Below are 15,584 nucleotides of genomic sequence, written 5' to 3' on the forward strand. Positions count from 1 at the left end.
CAGTGACGGTCAAAGGAGGTAATTCAGGAGTACAGGAGTCGTCGAACACTATACAAAGTACTCTCCTTAGTACGCCTTCGGTCGTCACGCATGGACTCGCTGTCCTTAAAGCATTTGAATTTTCAGATTCCTTGGAGCAAGTTTAAGACTGGAGATTCCCATGCAAATCTCCCGAAGGTCCTTTGAATGGGATCCTGCTGGGATGCAAGGGGTTAAGAGGAAATGGCCTATTAGGGTCTTGCTAATCTGAGAAGTCCAGGACCTCAAAAGTATCCAGAGCGCCACTAAAAGCCACGACGCAGAGCTAGGATGGTAAACCCGACGAGGGCCCGGAGGAGCAGAACCTAGAACGGGGCATCAGCATCCTGATGTGTCACACTGGACCCAGGCCTCGGCGGAGCGCACGGAAGACAACTCCCCAGCTCGCAGGACCAACCTAAAATACCCAGGTAAGGCGTGTCCTCACGGCGCCGTTAGTAGCCCGCCCAAGTGAGGCACTGCGCGCCGGGGGACTGCCGTCCCGAGAACCAAGCGGGAGGAATGAATTGTGCGGGAGGCGAGGTCTGCGCCCACCCGGGTCCGGACTCCACGCGGGTGGCACCCACACGCTCTGCACCTCCGGGACCGCCCGGGAGCGCGCGAGGGCCCGACCGCAGAAAGTTGGGACGCTCGCGCCGCCGCCCGCGCGCTCCGGGGCGCCCCCTCCCACCCGAGCGCCACGTGCCGCGCTCCCCCTGCTCCCAGGCCGCGGCGGGACGCCCCCGCCCCCACCGCGGCGCGTAGTGCGCAGGCGCCTCCCCGCGGGTCCGGGCGGCGGGAGCGGGAGGCGGCGGCGGGAGCGGGTTCGGCCTCGGCTGGAGACTGAGGCGAGGGCGGCGGCGGCGAGAGTTGGAGGAGAGGCGCGGGTGGCGGCGAAGGCGATGGCGACGCGGGGCACATGAGGCGGCGGCCGGCGGGACGGGCCGAGGCCCGGCGGAGGAGGCGGCTCCGGGGGAACACGCCGCCCGGTGAGGGGCGGCCGCAGGGCCGGCTGAGAAGCGGGCAAGGGGCGGGGCCGGGGGGACGGGAGAACTTGTGGGGAGGCCGGAGAAGGGGCGGGGGAACGCGGGGGATGGGGGTCCCGGGAAGAGTGCGGTGGGAGGGGGGTGCTGCCGAGACTTCCCGCCGATCCCGGAGGGGCGTCTGCCCCGCGGCCCGCCGCTGCCCCCGTCGCGCCCTCCCCCTTTGTCCCTGGGCGCGCGGTTCCCAAATTGGGAGGGAAACGGCCCGGGGGTGGGCCAGGGCGGCGGCGGCCGCGTCGGGCGGGCGGGGAGCCCGGAGGACCCCGGGCGCGCACTTGGGCGGCGCTCGGCGGTGCTCGCAACTCCTCGGGGCGGTTAGGGGCGCAGGGCCGCGCCGGGGCCGCCCCTCGCCGCCGGGGCGCTTCGCGGGCTGGTCTTTGTCTCCCGACGCTCGGTGCCTGACATCTCTTCGGGCGGCGTGCGGTTCGTTTGACTCCTTCCTCTAACACCGCTGCCGGGACTCCTGCCTCCCATCAGTGTTTCAGACAGGATTTAGTTCGAGGGCTGGAAGGAGGGAAACGGGGGGCGGGGGGAAATGGCGCGGTCGCCTCTTGATGAACATGTTTCCTTTACTTAAAATGATTTTTTTCCACTTCGTGAAACTTTGGACGACTTGTTTTGTTTTCCCCTCGATCTCCAGATTCAAAATTAAGAGAAGGCGCTAAAGCTGTGATTGTGGCCAATTGTGTGGTTGGTGGCTGCGTTTGGAGCTGAGTTGAAAGGATTTACGTGAATGTGTGGTTTAGAATTTGCGTTTTTTCCCTCTTCCCCTGCGATTGTTTCAAAGAGTGGGATTAGTTTTTCTTTGCGAAGCGGGCGAGTTTGGATTATCATTTGAAGGAGTATTTGTTGATTGAAAACCTGCAGTGGTACAGATTTCATTGTGCTCACGCTTTATTTTGTTAGCCTGAAGACTGCACTTTGTGGAATCGAGTAAATCGAGTTAGAATAAGTTCTGAATTAGCCTTATCTTGTGCCTGAGTAGTCCAAAATTATTATATACGTTCCTGTTGTGTATACTTTCAAGTGAGTATATGTGAAAGCTCTTTAAAAATCAGGTTGTATAAATGAAAGGGATTTTAATTCTGATAAACGGAGAACAGTATATCTCAAATACATCACATATGTGTAGAAAAGGGGTTTAATAATGTAATTTAGGGATCAAATTCTTTACCCCCTAAAAAGAGTTTAGGTATTCAGATTAAGAATGCGGAAAATTAAAAATAAATAAATAAATAAATAAATAAATAAATAAAATTTTAAAAAAGCATTCAGAAAAATAAGCTTAATTCCAGAGCTCCTGACTAAATACACTGTGAATTGTGGTTCGTTTCCTGGAGTTTTTGTTGGTTTTATTTTTTGGAATTTAGTATAGTATATTACAGTTGCTTTGGATTTCTTAAGTGCTATATAATGGGAGAATTCAAGAAACATGAACTGACTCTTCTGGGTAAAATGTAATAAGCTGTGGTAAACAAATGTGCATCATTGTGTTGGCCAGGTCTTTGTGAGCAGAGTGTTGTAAGCAAAAGACATTTTGAAGAGAATACATAGGAGCTATATGGAAGTTCTCTCTTTTTCAGTTGTCCTGATTTGTAATGGTTTAATATTATATACTACTTGTCTTAAACTGTTGTGCACTTTTCCAAAGCATTGCAGACATCCTTTCTAAAAGTCAATGCTTTTAGCTTCTTTAGAGGTTGTGTGACTTCAGAATTGGTTTTCCATCTGTGCTAGACCACAATTCTCTGAAATAGGAGCAGAGGACCCAGTACCTTTCTAGTCAGTTAACGAAGGTAGAATTGACTTTTAGTCTTCAATCTGAAGGATTTAAGAAATTAACATATCTTCAGCATAACAATTTGACTTAAATACTGTTACCCCTTAACTTTTTTGTCCTTCTTTTAATTATTTGTATAAATTAGCCAAAGGGAAGGGATGGAGGGCCTGCCTCTGGTTAGCCACACACCTCCCACTTTAGCTCCAGGCTCTCCTGTCAATTCAGTAATTGGGATTCTACAATACAAAATACGTAATTAAAATCCGTAGTATCATTCTCTTAATAAATGGATGGTTTGTTCCATGCCTAATTCAATGCAGAGATGAGTTCCAAAAAGCTGGGGTTTTTTTTATTTGAAGTTTGTTCACATTTCAAAATAAATGAGAGGTGTTCCCTTTTTTAAATTATTATGAGTCTGAATAGTTAGTGCAACTGGAAGCATACTTATTTTTTTCTGAATTGGTGCTTTTTTTTTTTTTACTTGCAAATGTATTTATTTATTTTTATTAATTGATGCTTTACTTGTAGCATAGAAACGTGCGGCTCCTATCAGAAATATTGGATAGAAATTTAGGCAAAGAGGGGTGCCTCAGTGGCTCAGTCTGTTGAGTGTCCTACTTCGTCTCAGGTCATGATCTCACAGTTCGCGGGTTCGAGCCCCATGTCGGGCTCTGTGCTGACAGCTCAGAGCCTGGAGCTCGTTTCAGATGTTTTGTCTCTCCCTCTCTTCCCCTCCCCTGCTGATGCTCATTCTCACTTTGTCTCTCAACAGTAAATAAAAATGTTAAAAATTTAAAAAAAAAATTTAGGCAAAGAAAAATGGGATTACGTTTTTTGAGAATACATATGATAACAGATCTTAGCTGATACCATTAACCTGAAACTTAACAGTTCTGAACTGTTATCAGCTAAGTGCCAACAATTTTCATACATACTACTGCAACTGATGAGTTTAGTTTTTGTGGAAGTAAGGATCTATTAAGTCTGAGCATTGCTGTTTTCTACAGGTCTTTAGAATGAATGACTAGAGGGGCGCCTGGGTGGCTCAGTCAGTTAAGCATCTGACTTTGGTTCAGGTCATGATCTCACAGTTTGTGAGTTCGAGCCTCACGTTGAGCTCTGTGCTGACAGCTCAGAGCCTGGAGCCTGCTTCAGTTCTGTGTCTGCCCCTCCCCTGCTCATGCTCTATGTCTCAGTAATAAATAAATGTTAAAAAAATTATTAGAATGAAGGACTAGACAGGCAATACTGGCTGGCATATGGTGGTAGTACATTCTTGAGTCTCGCCAACATTGCAGGAGTTGACTGCCCTCAAGTTTGATATTTAGACCTATATGTGTAATGTGTTGCCCAAAGCAGTTTTTTTCCCCTAGGGATGAGATCTCTTTGCAGATAGCATTTTATTTCTGAAGAAAAGAAGTGTTCTGTGGAATGAGTAGAACCCTCAGTTAAAGCTGGTTTTTTTGAAGCTGTAGTGCATGTAGCACCAGCACAATTTGGACAAAAGTACTCTGGTGGCCATTCATTCTTCTAGTGAACTTTTTTTCTTCTTTCATTCAAGTATTTATGTTAGGCACTGAACTAGGTGCTGAAGATGAATACTATGTGGGTTTTGCTCTCAGAATGTTTATATTTTGAGCACTTTGAATTTAACATGCTGAAAGGTTTAGCAATTTGGAAATTATCTAAAATCTTTGGAACAAAAGAAACATATAGGATTTTGGAGTAAGTTTTTTTATTTTTTTCTTTTATAGAAATGGAATAAACTTCACACATCCTCATTACCCTCTAATCTCTAACTCGTTCAAGACTCATACTTACAGAGATTATTTTCATCTACATCTTTGTATAGTTTATCAGTTTTGACTGAATTCATTGTTACTTAACAGTGTTACAGCATTCTTTTTGGGAATGTTCAGAATAAAGTAGATCTGGACTTCTATTTTTATGGAATTCCCTTTGACTCATTCTTGGACCTCAGATTCCTAATTGCCTATTTCAGAATAGGTGTTTATTTGGATTCAGAAATGTCCTTTCTGAAGTACTCTTTTCTCTTGGGTTCTGATTTTCCCTCCTTGCTCTCTGGCTATTCAGGTTTTTGCCCCATCCTCTTCTACCAGATCTTTAATTGATGGTTTCTCTCAAGTCTTGATCCTCTAATCTAATCTGTTCTGTGGCTTCAGTTACTCCCAAATTTTTGCCTGTAGTTCAAACTTATTTTCTGATCCCAGCTGCCTACTCAACGTCTCCACTTAACCACTCTCAGAGGTACTTTGAATTGAGTTGCCCAGACTGACCTGTTGATCTTGGCTCCAAAGCTAGATCTTCATTGTACCATTTCATTAAATGGCTCTATCAACAACTTACTGAGGCTCAACTCTTGCGATTTCTCTTTACTTTTAGCCTCCCCATCCTAGTCTAGGCAGGCCACCTTGTCCTAAGACTGTTAGAATCAATTATAAATGGTCTTTCCTCATTCACTCTTGTTTTTAAAGGGGGTCAGTAATATGGGATATTAATACAGAAAAAGTAGTAAGTAATACTACAATAAATACTTAACCACCTTGCAGCTTAGGAAATAAAACATTACCACTACAGTTGGGGTCTTCTGTGTTTCCTTACCTGCTTCCATCTTCCTTCTTCCAGCCTCCATTGTGGGCCTCCTTACCAGAGATAATCACCAGTTGAATTTATTGTTCCTTTGCATTTCTTTATACTGTTACTACATATAGTATGTAACCTAAGCAGTATATCCTCATCTACTCTTCTCACAGCAGTTAGAATTATCTTTATAAAACAAATTTAGTCAAGTCACTTACCCGAAAACTTCTGTTTTCCCTCTAATCTTCATTTAACCAGATGTGATCTGGCCTTGCCTACTTCTCCAGCATCGTTTCTTTGTACTTTTTTGTTATGAATGGTCTAGCTTGCTGACTTTTTCCCCCCCTATTCCTTAAAGGTTCAAAGTTGACCCAAGGACTTTGTACATGCTGTAGCTAATTCTTCTGCCTGGAAAGCAGCTCCTCAGTTCTTCAGAATATGCTTAAATATCAATTTGGGGATAAATCTTTTCTGATAATCCTAGATTTGTGTAGGGAACTCAATGTATTCTGCACGTCTCTTTTATAGGATTTATCACAGTTTTAATTAATTATTTGTATGATGCCTATTTCACCATTAGACTCTTCTGTATATTCCATAAAATCAGAAGTAATAATCTAGGGGCGCCTGGGTGGCTCAGTCGGTTAAGCGTCCGACTTCAGCTCAGGTCACGATCTCGCGGTCCGTGAGTTCGAGCCCCGCGTCGGCTCTGGGCTGATGGCTCAGAGCCTGGAGCCTGCTTCCGATTCTGTGCCTCCCTCTCTCTTTGCCCCTCCCCCGTTCATGCTCTGTCTCTCTCTGTCTCAAAAATAAAATAAAAACCTTAAAAAAAAAATTAAAAAAAAAAAGGAAGTAATAATCTATCTTGGGTAGCCCAGTATCACAACACCTAGCTTATAGCTTATAGTTCATTTCTGTATTCAACAATTATTTGAGTGCTTTCTAATTTCTTTTTTAATTATAATTGCTGATTGTAGTAAAGTAACTTCTAACAAAGCTCTTGTTCTTCTAATTAGAAGCCTCATTGTGGTATGTTGTTTTTTGCATTATTAGTCTAATAGGCCAATATAGTGCTAGTTCCTTGGTAAAACTTACTTTTGTAAACTTACTAATAGCCATGGCCTGAGCAATCTTCAGCAGTTTTATTTATTTGTTTATTAATATAATTTATTGTCATAATTTAGCAGTTTTAATAGACCAAAAATACAGTGGTCACTAATGGTATAATGTACACAAAAGGGAGTTCTTGCCTCCCCAGAAAATAATCCTAGCCGGTTTAGGCAGACTGTCAGATGTAATAAAGAACTTGAAGATTAGTTTTTTTCTTTGACATCCTATACCTAGTTCTGATTTTCATTTCTTCCTGGGCCAAGGGTCAGTATAATTAGTGTCCCAAGACACTAGGACAGTTCTACATTAAGGCCGATGTCAACAGTTTTATACTTGAGAATTTCACTTTGTTGACTTTTTTTGGAGTAGGTAATACATTATGTAGTATAAAATCTGAAAGGTATAAAAGGATTTGCGGTGAAAAGTAAGTCTTCTCTTCGTATTCAGTCACTCATTTTTTTTTCTGCTGAAGCAATTATTATTTACCCTTTTTTTGTGAATTCTTCTAGAGGTACCCATACATTCAGTATGTCCCTACACACATACATAAATGGTAGCATACTATACACACTGTTCTTTAGCCTGCATCATTCACTAATGTATCTCAGTTTATTTCATATCATTAGAAATAGAGCTGTCTCATACTTTTTGCCTACCAGATGTGCTGTAATGTCTTTACCCAGTCCCTTCCTGATAGACTTTTAAATTCTTTCCAGCACATTATCAGCAGTGCTGCAGTGAATATTCTTGTACATTATTTTGTATGTCTGTGAGTGTTATTTGTTAGATAAACATTGAGAATTAGCATTCTGGCTCAAAAAGTATGGGATTCATGTACCAGTTCACCCCACCACTTGTAGTAAAGCACAAAGAATGACTTTATACATCCTTCCTTGCCAATAACCTGTTAGCAATTCTTATCTCTTTCCAGTTAAATATAAAATGATATATTGGTGTAGTTTTAATTTGTGAATCTTTAATTACAAGTGATATTAAATGTTTTCTCATGTTATTAAAAACCATTAATATGTTTCTGAGACCTCCATATCCATTGCATATTTTTCTTTCTTTTTTTTTTTTTTTTTAATGTTTATTTTTATTTTTGAGAGACCGAGTGCAAGGAGGGGAGAAGAGAGAGAGGGAGACACAGAATCAGAAGCAGGCTCCAAGCTCCGAGCTGTCAGCATGGAGCCCCATGCGGGGCTTGAACCCATGAACCGTGAGATCATGACCTGAGCCGAAGTCGGATGCTCAACCTACTGAGCCACCCAGGCGCCCCATTGCATATTTTTCTATTGAATGGTCTTTTTATTATTGATCTGTTAGAATTCTTTATGTGTTAGAGAAATTAACCTTTTACTCAGAATTGCAAATCATTTTAATTATTCAGTATATCTTTTTTTTTTTAAGTGTATTTGTTTTGAGAGAAAGAATCCCAGGCAGGCTCTGCAGTTGTCAGCGTGCACTTATCAGCATGGAGCCTGATGTGGGGCTTGAACTCTTGAACCCATGAGAGCAAGACCTAAGCTGAAGTCAGGAGTCTGACGCTTAACTGACTGAGCCACCCAGGTGCCCTACCTTTCAGTATATTTTTTGAGTTGTTTACAGTATTTTTTTTTTTGTTTTGTTTTCCAAAAATTATACTTTGTATAATTGAATTTGTCATTTCTTTCATTTGACCTCTAGGCTATATATCATTTTAGAAGTCTTCTCTACTCAGTTAAGAAAAAAAGAGGGGCACCTGAGTGGCTCAGTCGGTTAAGCGTCCAACTTCGGCTCAGGTCATGATCTCGCGGTCCGTGAGTTCGAGCCCCACGTCGGGCTCTGTGCTGACCGCTCAGAGCCTGGAGCCTGTTTCAGATTCTGTGTCTCCCTCTCTCTCTGACCCTCCCCCGTTCATGCTCTGTCTCTCTCTGTCTCAAAAATAAATAAACGTTAAAAAAAAAATTTTTTTTTTTAAAAAAAGAAAAAAATGGCCATGGCTTTGGCTAACTTTGAGTGTTTTGTTTTTAATTTTAGATCCTTGATTCATCTGGAATTTAAAGATCCAACTTCTAGGGGTGCCTGGGTGGCTCAGTTGGTTAAGCGTCCGACTTCAGCTCAGGTCATGATCTCACGGTTTGTGGGTCAATCCCCGTGTTGGGCTCTGTGCTGATGGCTTGGAACCTGGACCCTGCTTCACATTCTGTGTCTCCCTCTCTCTGCCCCTGCCCTGCTCGTGCGCTCTCTCTCTCAAAGATAAATAAATACACAAAAAAAGTTTAAAAAAATAAATAAAGGTCCAACTTCTAATTTTTTTCAGATAGCTACCCATAGTAATTCGTTATAATTTATTGAATATTCCATCATTTTTCCATTTGTTTGAAATGTCACCTTATCATACATTAAATGTCCAGATGTAGTTTGATCTTCTGGACTTTCTATTCTGTTACATTCATTCTATTGATCTGTTGATCTTTTTGCCAATTTCACCTTTTAAATTATTAGAACTTTACAATGCATATCTAGAGAAGCTTGTATGCTCTCCTTACTCTTTCAGAAAGTTCTCTACCATTCTTACTATTTGTTTTTTAACATTAAATTTATTTATTCATTCATTCATTTAAGTTTATTTTATACAGTAGTAATCTAGGGGCGCCTGGGTGGCTCAGTCAGTTGAGCGTCCAACTCTTGATTTCAGCTCAGGTCATGATCCCAGGGTTGTGGGATAGAGCCCTGCATCTGCCTCTGCACTGAGCCTGGGGCCTGCTTTGGATTCTCTCTTTCCCTGTGCCCCTCTCCCCTGCTCATGTGCACTCTATCTCAAAAAAATAGTAAATTAAAAAATAATAATAATAATCTCTACACCCAGTGTGGAGCTTGAACTCACAATCCCCAGATCAAGAATCTCATGCTCCTCCAACTGAGCCAGCCAGGTGCCATTTCATGTTAATTTAGAATCAGTTTGTCTGGTTCCTAAGAAATCCTTTTGGCATTGTATTTTAGATTACATTACATTTTAGATCAATTTAGGGAGAACTAATATCTTAAGATGGCTTTTGTATCCAAGAACATGGAATGTTTTGTCTTAAGAATTTAAGTTTTTGGTGTTCCTTGGCAGTAATATTTAAGTGTTCTTCATTTAAAATCTCTGTTTCTTGTTAGTCTTTTCCTAAGTATTTCACCTATTTGTTGCTATTTTATTATTTAATACTTTTTTAAGTTTATTTTTATTTATTTTGAGAGGGAAAATAGCAAGCAGGGGAGGGGCAGAGAGAGATGGAGACAGAATCCCAAGCAGGCTCTATGCTGTCAGCACAGAACTCAGTACAGAGCCCAGTGTGGGGCTGCAACTCAGGAACAGTGAGTCTAACTGCAAGATCATGACCTCATCCGAAGTCAAGAGTCAGATGCTTAACCTACTCAGCCACCCAGGCACCCCCTTTTTTTTTCCTTAATTTTTATTCATTTATTTATTTTTAATATTTGTTTATTTTTGAGAGAGAGACAGAGACGGAGTGTGAGTGGGAGAACGGCAGAGAGAGGGGGAGACACAGAATCCAAAGCAGGCTCCAGGCCTGAGCTGTCAGCACAGAGCCCAACTCGGGGCTCAAACTCATGAACCACAAGGTCATGACCTGGCTGAAGCCAGACACTTAACCAACTGAGCCACCCAGGCTCCCCTCTTTGTTGCTGTTTTATTTATTTATTTATTAAAAAAAATTTTTTTTTAATGTTTATTTATTTTTGAGACAGGGAGAGACAGCATGACGGGGGAGGGTCAGAGAGAGAGGGAGGCACAAGAATCTGAAACAGGCTCCAGGCTCTGAGCTGTCAGCACAGAGCCTGACACGGGGCTCGAACTCACGGACCGCGAGATCATGACCTGAGCCGAAGTCGGATGCTTTAACCGACTGAGCCACCCAGGCGCCCCTCTTTGTTGCTGTTTTAAATGAGAATTTTCTTCAGTTATATTTATATTGCTTGTATATTACAATCAGCTTTTTCAGTGACTTTATGCGTGGTCTGAAAATAAAATTAAACAGTACACCCACATAGTATAGCAAAAAGATCATTAGGTCCCAAGTTGTATTCTAGGCTTTGCAGCTTATTAGTTGTGTGATCTTAAGCACATTATCCTGATCTTTAATATCCTCTTAGGTAAAATAAGGATATAGCCTCATACTCAGATATCAAACAATGGGCCACTGCAGAATTATTGAAAGATAACCTTACAATCCATGCAGGTATTATCTGTGAACTATATAAATAGTGTCTTACAAATATATATGACCTTTTCAAATGTATATATAAATAATATTTTAAATAAATTACAAGTTTATTTTAAAACTTTAACAGTTTATAGTAAAGTTTTATCTTTTTGTGTTTTTTCCAAAATCAGATACTATATGTATCGCCACTATTATATAGGGCTCTAGAAACTCTTGTAATTACTACATAAAGTCTCTCAGACCCTAAAAATGAGGGGCTACTGGCCTAGCTGATCTTTTAACACTAATAGTGTGTGAGCCTATGTAACTGTAACTTAAAAAAATTTTTTTTTAATGTTTATTTTAATTTTGAGAGAGAGAGAGAGAGAGAGAGAGAGAATTGAAGCAGGCTCCAGGCTCCAAGCTGTTAGCACATAGCCCAACCGTAGCCGAAGTCGGAGGCTCAATGGACTGAGCTACCCAGGAGCCCCAAGATAATGATGTTTAAGCTTAAATGTCAAAAGTGTGTTCCTGGGATCTTTCTCTCTCTCCCTCTTTTAAAAAAAAATTGTTTTTTAATGTTTATTTTTGAGAGAGAGAGACAGAGTGTGAGTGGAGGAGGGGGGGGAGAGAAGGAGACACAAAATCTGAAGCAGGCTCCAGGCTCCGAGCTGTCAGCACAGAGCCTGATGCAGGGCTTTAACTCATGAACTGTGAGATCATGACCTGAGCTGAAGTTGGACGCTCAACTGACTGAGCCACCAAGGTGCCCCTCCCTCTTTTTTTAATAAAAATTTTATTTTTAGGTAATCTCTGCAGCCAACATGGGATTCAAACTCCCAACCCCGAGATCAAGAATTGCATGCTCTTCTAACTGAGCCAGCCAGGCACCCCTTAGGATCTCTTTTTAATAGACCTGAAGAGTAGCCTGTCTAGATTTGTATAGAAAATGCTTTCATGAGAAAAGACATGTAATACTTTCTGAAAGGGGTTTTATTGTTCATGTGTCTAACTCGACTAGCTTGCTTTGACCTTACATTCTAGTTCAGTAGTAGATGTTCATGTTATTCAGAGTAAAAGCTTTGTATATATTTATTGTATGTTGAGCAGGTCAAGCAGATGTGCACTTCTCAGATTGACTTAGGAAAGTTTTTCTTTGAGGTTGGACAAATTGTTAGGAATTGGGAGAGTGTCTCAGAGTGTCTCAGTTCTATTGAATTGTGTATCTGAAGCCATTGTATCCTATTATACTTGAACTCAGAAAAGAAGAGGATGGAAAAATGTGTTTATGATTTGAGGTATATCCTGGGAAGGAAACTATATATGCATAGCTTGCAAAGCATTCTACTGAATAGATTTATTTTGGCTACCAGTTAATTATGGTTACTAGTTCAATGAGAAATTTAAATCAGGCTTAGTATTTATTTATTTGTTTGTTGTTTATTTATTTATTTAGAGAAAGAGAGAGAATCCCATGTGGGCTCCGCACAGACAGTGCAGAAGTGCAGAGCCTGGTGCGGGTCTTGAGCCCACAAACTGTGAGATCATATCCTGAGCTGAAACGCTGAACTGACTTAGTCACTCAGGTGCCTGAAAATATTTTTAAAGTAAGCTCTTTGTGTAACATGGCACTCGAACTCACTACTACCTGGAGATCAAGAATAGCAGACTCCATAGACTGAGCCAGCCAGGTGCTCCCTGCCCTGCCCTTAGCATTTTATTTATTTGTTTGTTTTTTAAGGTGATTTATTTATTTTGAGAGAGAGAGAGGAAGAGAGAATCCCAAGCAGGCTCCACACTGTCAGCATGGCCTGACACATGTCTCGAACCCATGAATGGAGAGATCATGATCTGAGCTGAAACCAAGAGCCTAACGCTTAACTGACTGAGCCACCCAGGCACCCCAGAAAATGCTCTTTTAAAAAAAAAATGTTTAATTTTTTGAGAGAGAGCAAGCCAGGGAGGAGCAGAGAGAGAGAAAGAAACCCCAAGCAGGCTCCATGCCGTCAGTGCAGAGCCTCATGTGGGCTTGAACCATGAGCCATGAGATTGTGACCTGAGCTCAACCAACTGAGCCACCCAGGCACACCCCTACACACCCTGGAAAATGCTTTTAATAGAAGTTTGTTTCCTACTGGGGCCTTAGAGCTTACTTTTTTTAAAAAAAAAAAAAGTTTATTTTCTACAGTTTTTTATTTATTTTGCCTCAAAACTGTCATTTTTTTTCCTTCGTGGTTTGAAATTACGTAAATATCAGCATGGTTTCTCAAAGTAAGGAAATGGAGATGAGATCAGTGCTCAGAATAGTGATCTTTTAAGATTCCAGTTTAGCTAATCTTCAAAGCGTTAAAGTAACATGATTTTGGTTTAAATAATTTACCTAGTGTAGTATATTAACATTTAGTATTTTCTCTCAGAAGAAATGTCCCTTGGGTTTGTACTGAATATTATGGGCATATTCTTGTCCCAATAGAAGAATCCTTGATACAAAGTAGAGAAAATTAAGTAGAGTGATTAGGACAGGAAGTAAGAGTTTTATAACATTTTCACATGTCAAATAAACATTTAATAGAACTCACTTATAATGGAGACTGGTAAGTTTTTGGTGGCTACTTGAATAATCATTTTCTACAATAAAGGTGTCTCTTTCCAAATACTCAGTCTCAGATACTCAATAACCAGCAGGTAGCAATTATAACTATATATTTCAAGGGAATGTTGGATATGTTGATTTTCTATGTTGCTTCTGGACCATTTTATAGTGAGTTTCTAAAGGAATGAGAGGAGCAACAGTATGATAGTAAGCTGCTATATAAGCCATCATGTCAGAATACTACTCTTTTGGGGCACCTGGCTCGCTCAGGGTGGTGAGTTTGGGCCCCATGTTGGGTGTAGAGATTGCTTAAATAAATAAACTTAAAAGAAAATCTTAAAAAATATACTACCATCTTGTGATACACTCTTACAAATTAAGAATTACCCTCTAGACTCTCTTTTACTCTGGAGTAGAATTTTATATAAGTTCTGTCTTGGACCCCTGTATACGGGGGTGGGTAGTAACTGTATCAATGGCTCTATGAGATCGTTATACTTTTCTGTGATCTATCCATTACTTAATTAGGTCTTTATGAATGTATGCAAAATGAAATTTGTACCCGACCTACTTTTTAAATTTCCCTCAAGGCTTTTGTTGCATAGGAAAGCTTTGCCAACTCCATTATTACATGTTTATTGTAGAAAATACTGAAAAAGCAAATTGAAGAGAAATCGTTCATAGGCCATTGTTAATGTTGGTGTATTTCCTTTCAAGCATATTATGTTACTGGAGGTTTTTTGTTTTTTGTCTCTTTACTACATGTGAACATTTTCCCATATAATGAAATATTCTATTTATTTTAAAAAGTTTATTTATTTTGAGAGAGAGAGAGAGCGTTCATGCACGTGAGCCTGGGAGGGGCAGAGAGAGAGGGAGAGAGAATCCGGAGTAGGCTTCATGCTTTTCAGCAGAGCCTGATGTGGGACTCCATCTAACAAACCACAAGATCATGACCTCAGCCAAAATCAAGAGTCGGATGCTTAACTGACTGAGCCACCCATGTGCCCCTGAAATACTCTTTGTAAACGGGTCACAAATTGTCAGGGTATATATATTCAGCTATAAGATATCTGACTCAATATTATTTAAGTTTCTTTTTTTTTCTATTGCTAGCATGAAAGAAAAGGAGACAAGACTGTAAATTGATACAACTCCCTTTGGAAAAGTACTAACTTATTGAAGCTGACATAACAATTTTGCTTCTAGGTATTCAACAGGAATTCATACATATATTCACCAGAAGACCTATACGGAATGTTCATAGTAGCATTATTCATAATATCCTCAAACTGGAAACTGCTCAAATGCCCATCAGCAGTGGAATGAATAAATTTGTGATATAGTCACACAATGGCAATATAATAAAGCAAAGAGAATGAACAGACTGGAGCTAAATGCAGCAGGATTGGTGACTCTCAACAGATGCTGAACAAAAGCAGTCAGGCACAAAAGAGTATATTCTTTATGATTCTGATACAAGAGAGTCCATTTTGTAGGATTCCATTTATATTAAGCTCAAGAACAGGGTAAACCAGTGGGTCTCAGTGTGGTGTAATATTGTTCCCCAAGGGGCATTTGGCAGTGTCTGGAGGCATCTTTGGTTGCCACAACTGGAAGAGACCAGGGTTGCTTCAGAGCACCCTACAGTGCACACGACTGTCTCATAACAAAGACCTATCCCTGGGCTAAAGTACTCTGTACTGTTAAAGGTAAGGGTGGCGGTTTCCCTTGGGTAGGAAGGGTGTGATTGGTTTTGATTTTAGTGCTGGTTACATAGGTGTATTCAGTTTGTGAAAGTTCATTGAGCTGCATGCTTCTGTTTATCTTCCTGTAGGTATTTTACACTTCAATCAAAAATTTGTGTGAAAATCAGACTTCACATAAAAATCCAGGTCAAAGACATCTTGTTTTCATTTTTTAACCTTTATTTATTTTTGAGAGACAGTGCCAGCAGGGGAGGGGCATAGAGAGAGGGAGACAGAAACCAAAGCAGGCTCCAGGCCCTGAGTGGTCAGCACAGAGTCCGATGTGGGGCTCGATCTCATGAACTGCAAGATCATGTTCTGAGCCAAAGTCAGACGCTTAACCAACTGAGCCACTCAGGCACCCCTCGAAGACTTCTTTTGAAAGATAGGACAGTCTGATAACTCCCATAGTTGTAGCTAATAAGCAGTAGGCACCCCCCACCCCCACCCCCTGCCCCACACCCTTTGGTTGGTGCCTGTTTTCCAGGCCCCATTTTCTTG

At 41.2% G+C, this 15,584-nt stretch overlaps 1 protein-coding gene across 5 annotated transcripts in view; it reads left to right on the top strand.

Annotated features, from left to right (window-relative positions):
• The first annotated feature begins 303 nt into the window (after window positions 1-303).
• The window catches only part of GJC1 (gap junction protein gamma 1), a 38,745-nt gene continuing 23,464 nt past the window's right edge, over window positions 304-15,584 (top strand). Inside the window, exon 1 of one of the 5 annotated variants that reach the window (XM_047845305.1) lies at window positions 304-449. The gene's annotated coding sequence lies outside the window, so the exon portion shown is untranslated. Of the gene's footprint in view, window positions 450-872; window positions 1,008-1,362; window positions 1,485-15,584 lie in introns of those variants that run through there. The other 4 variants (XM_047845302.1, XM_047845303.1, XM_047845306.1 and 1 more) reach the window with 4 other exon arrangements.

Source organism: Prionailurus viverrinus, unplaced genomic scaffold, assembly GCF_022837055.1.
Source record: "Prionailurus viverrinus isolate Anna unplaced genomic scaffold, UM_Priviv_1.0 scaffold_35, whole genome shotgun sequence".
In the NCBI taxonomy this organism is placed as follows: Eukaryota; Metazoa; Chordata; class Mammalia; order Carnivora; family Felidae; genus Prionailurus; species Prionailurus viverrinus.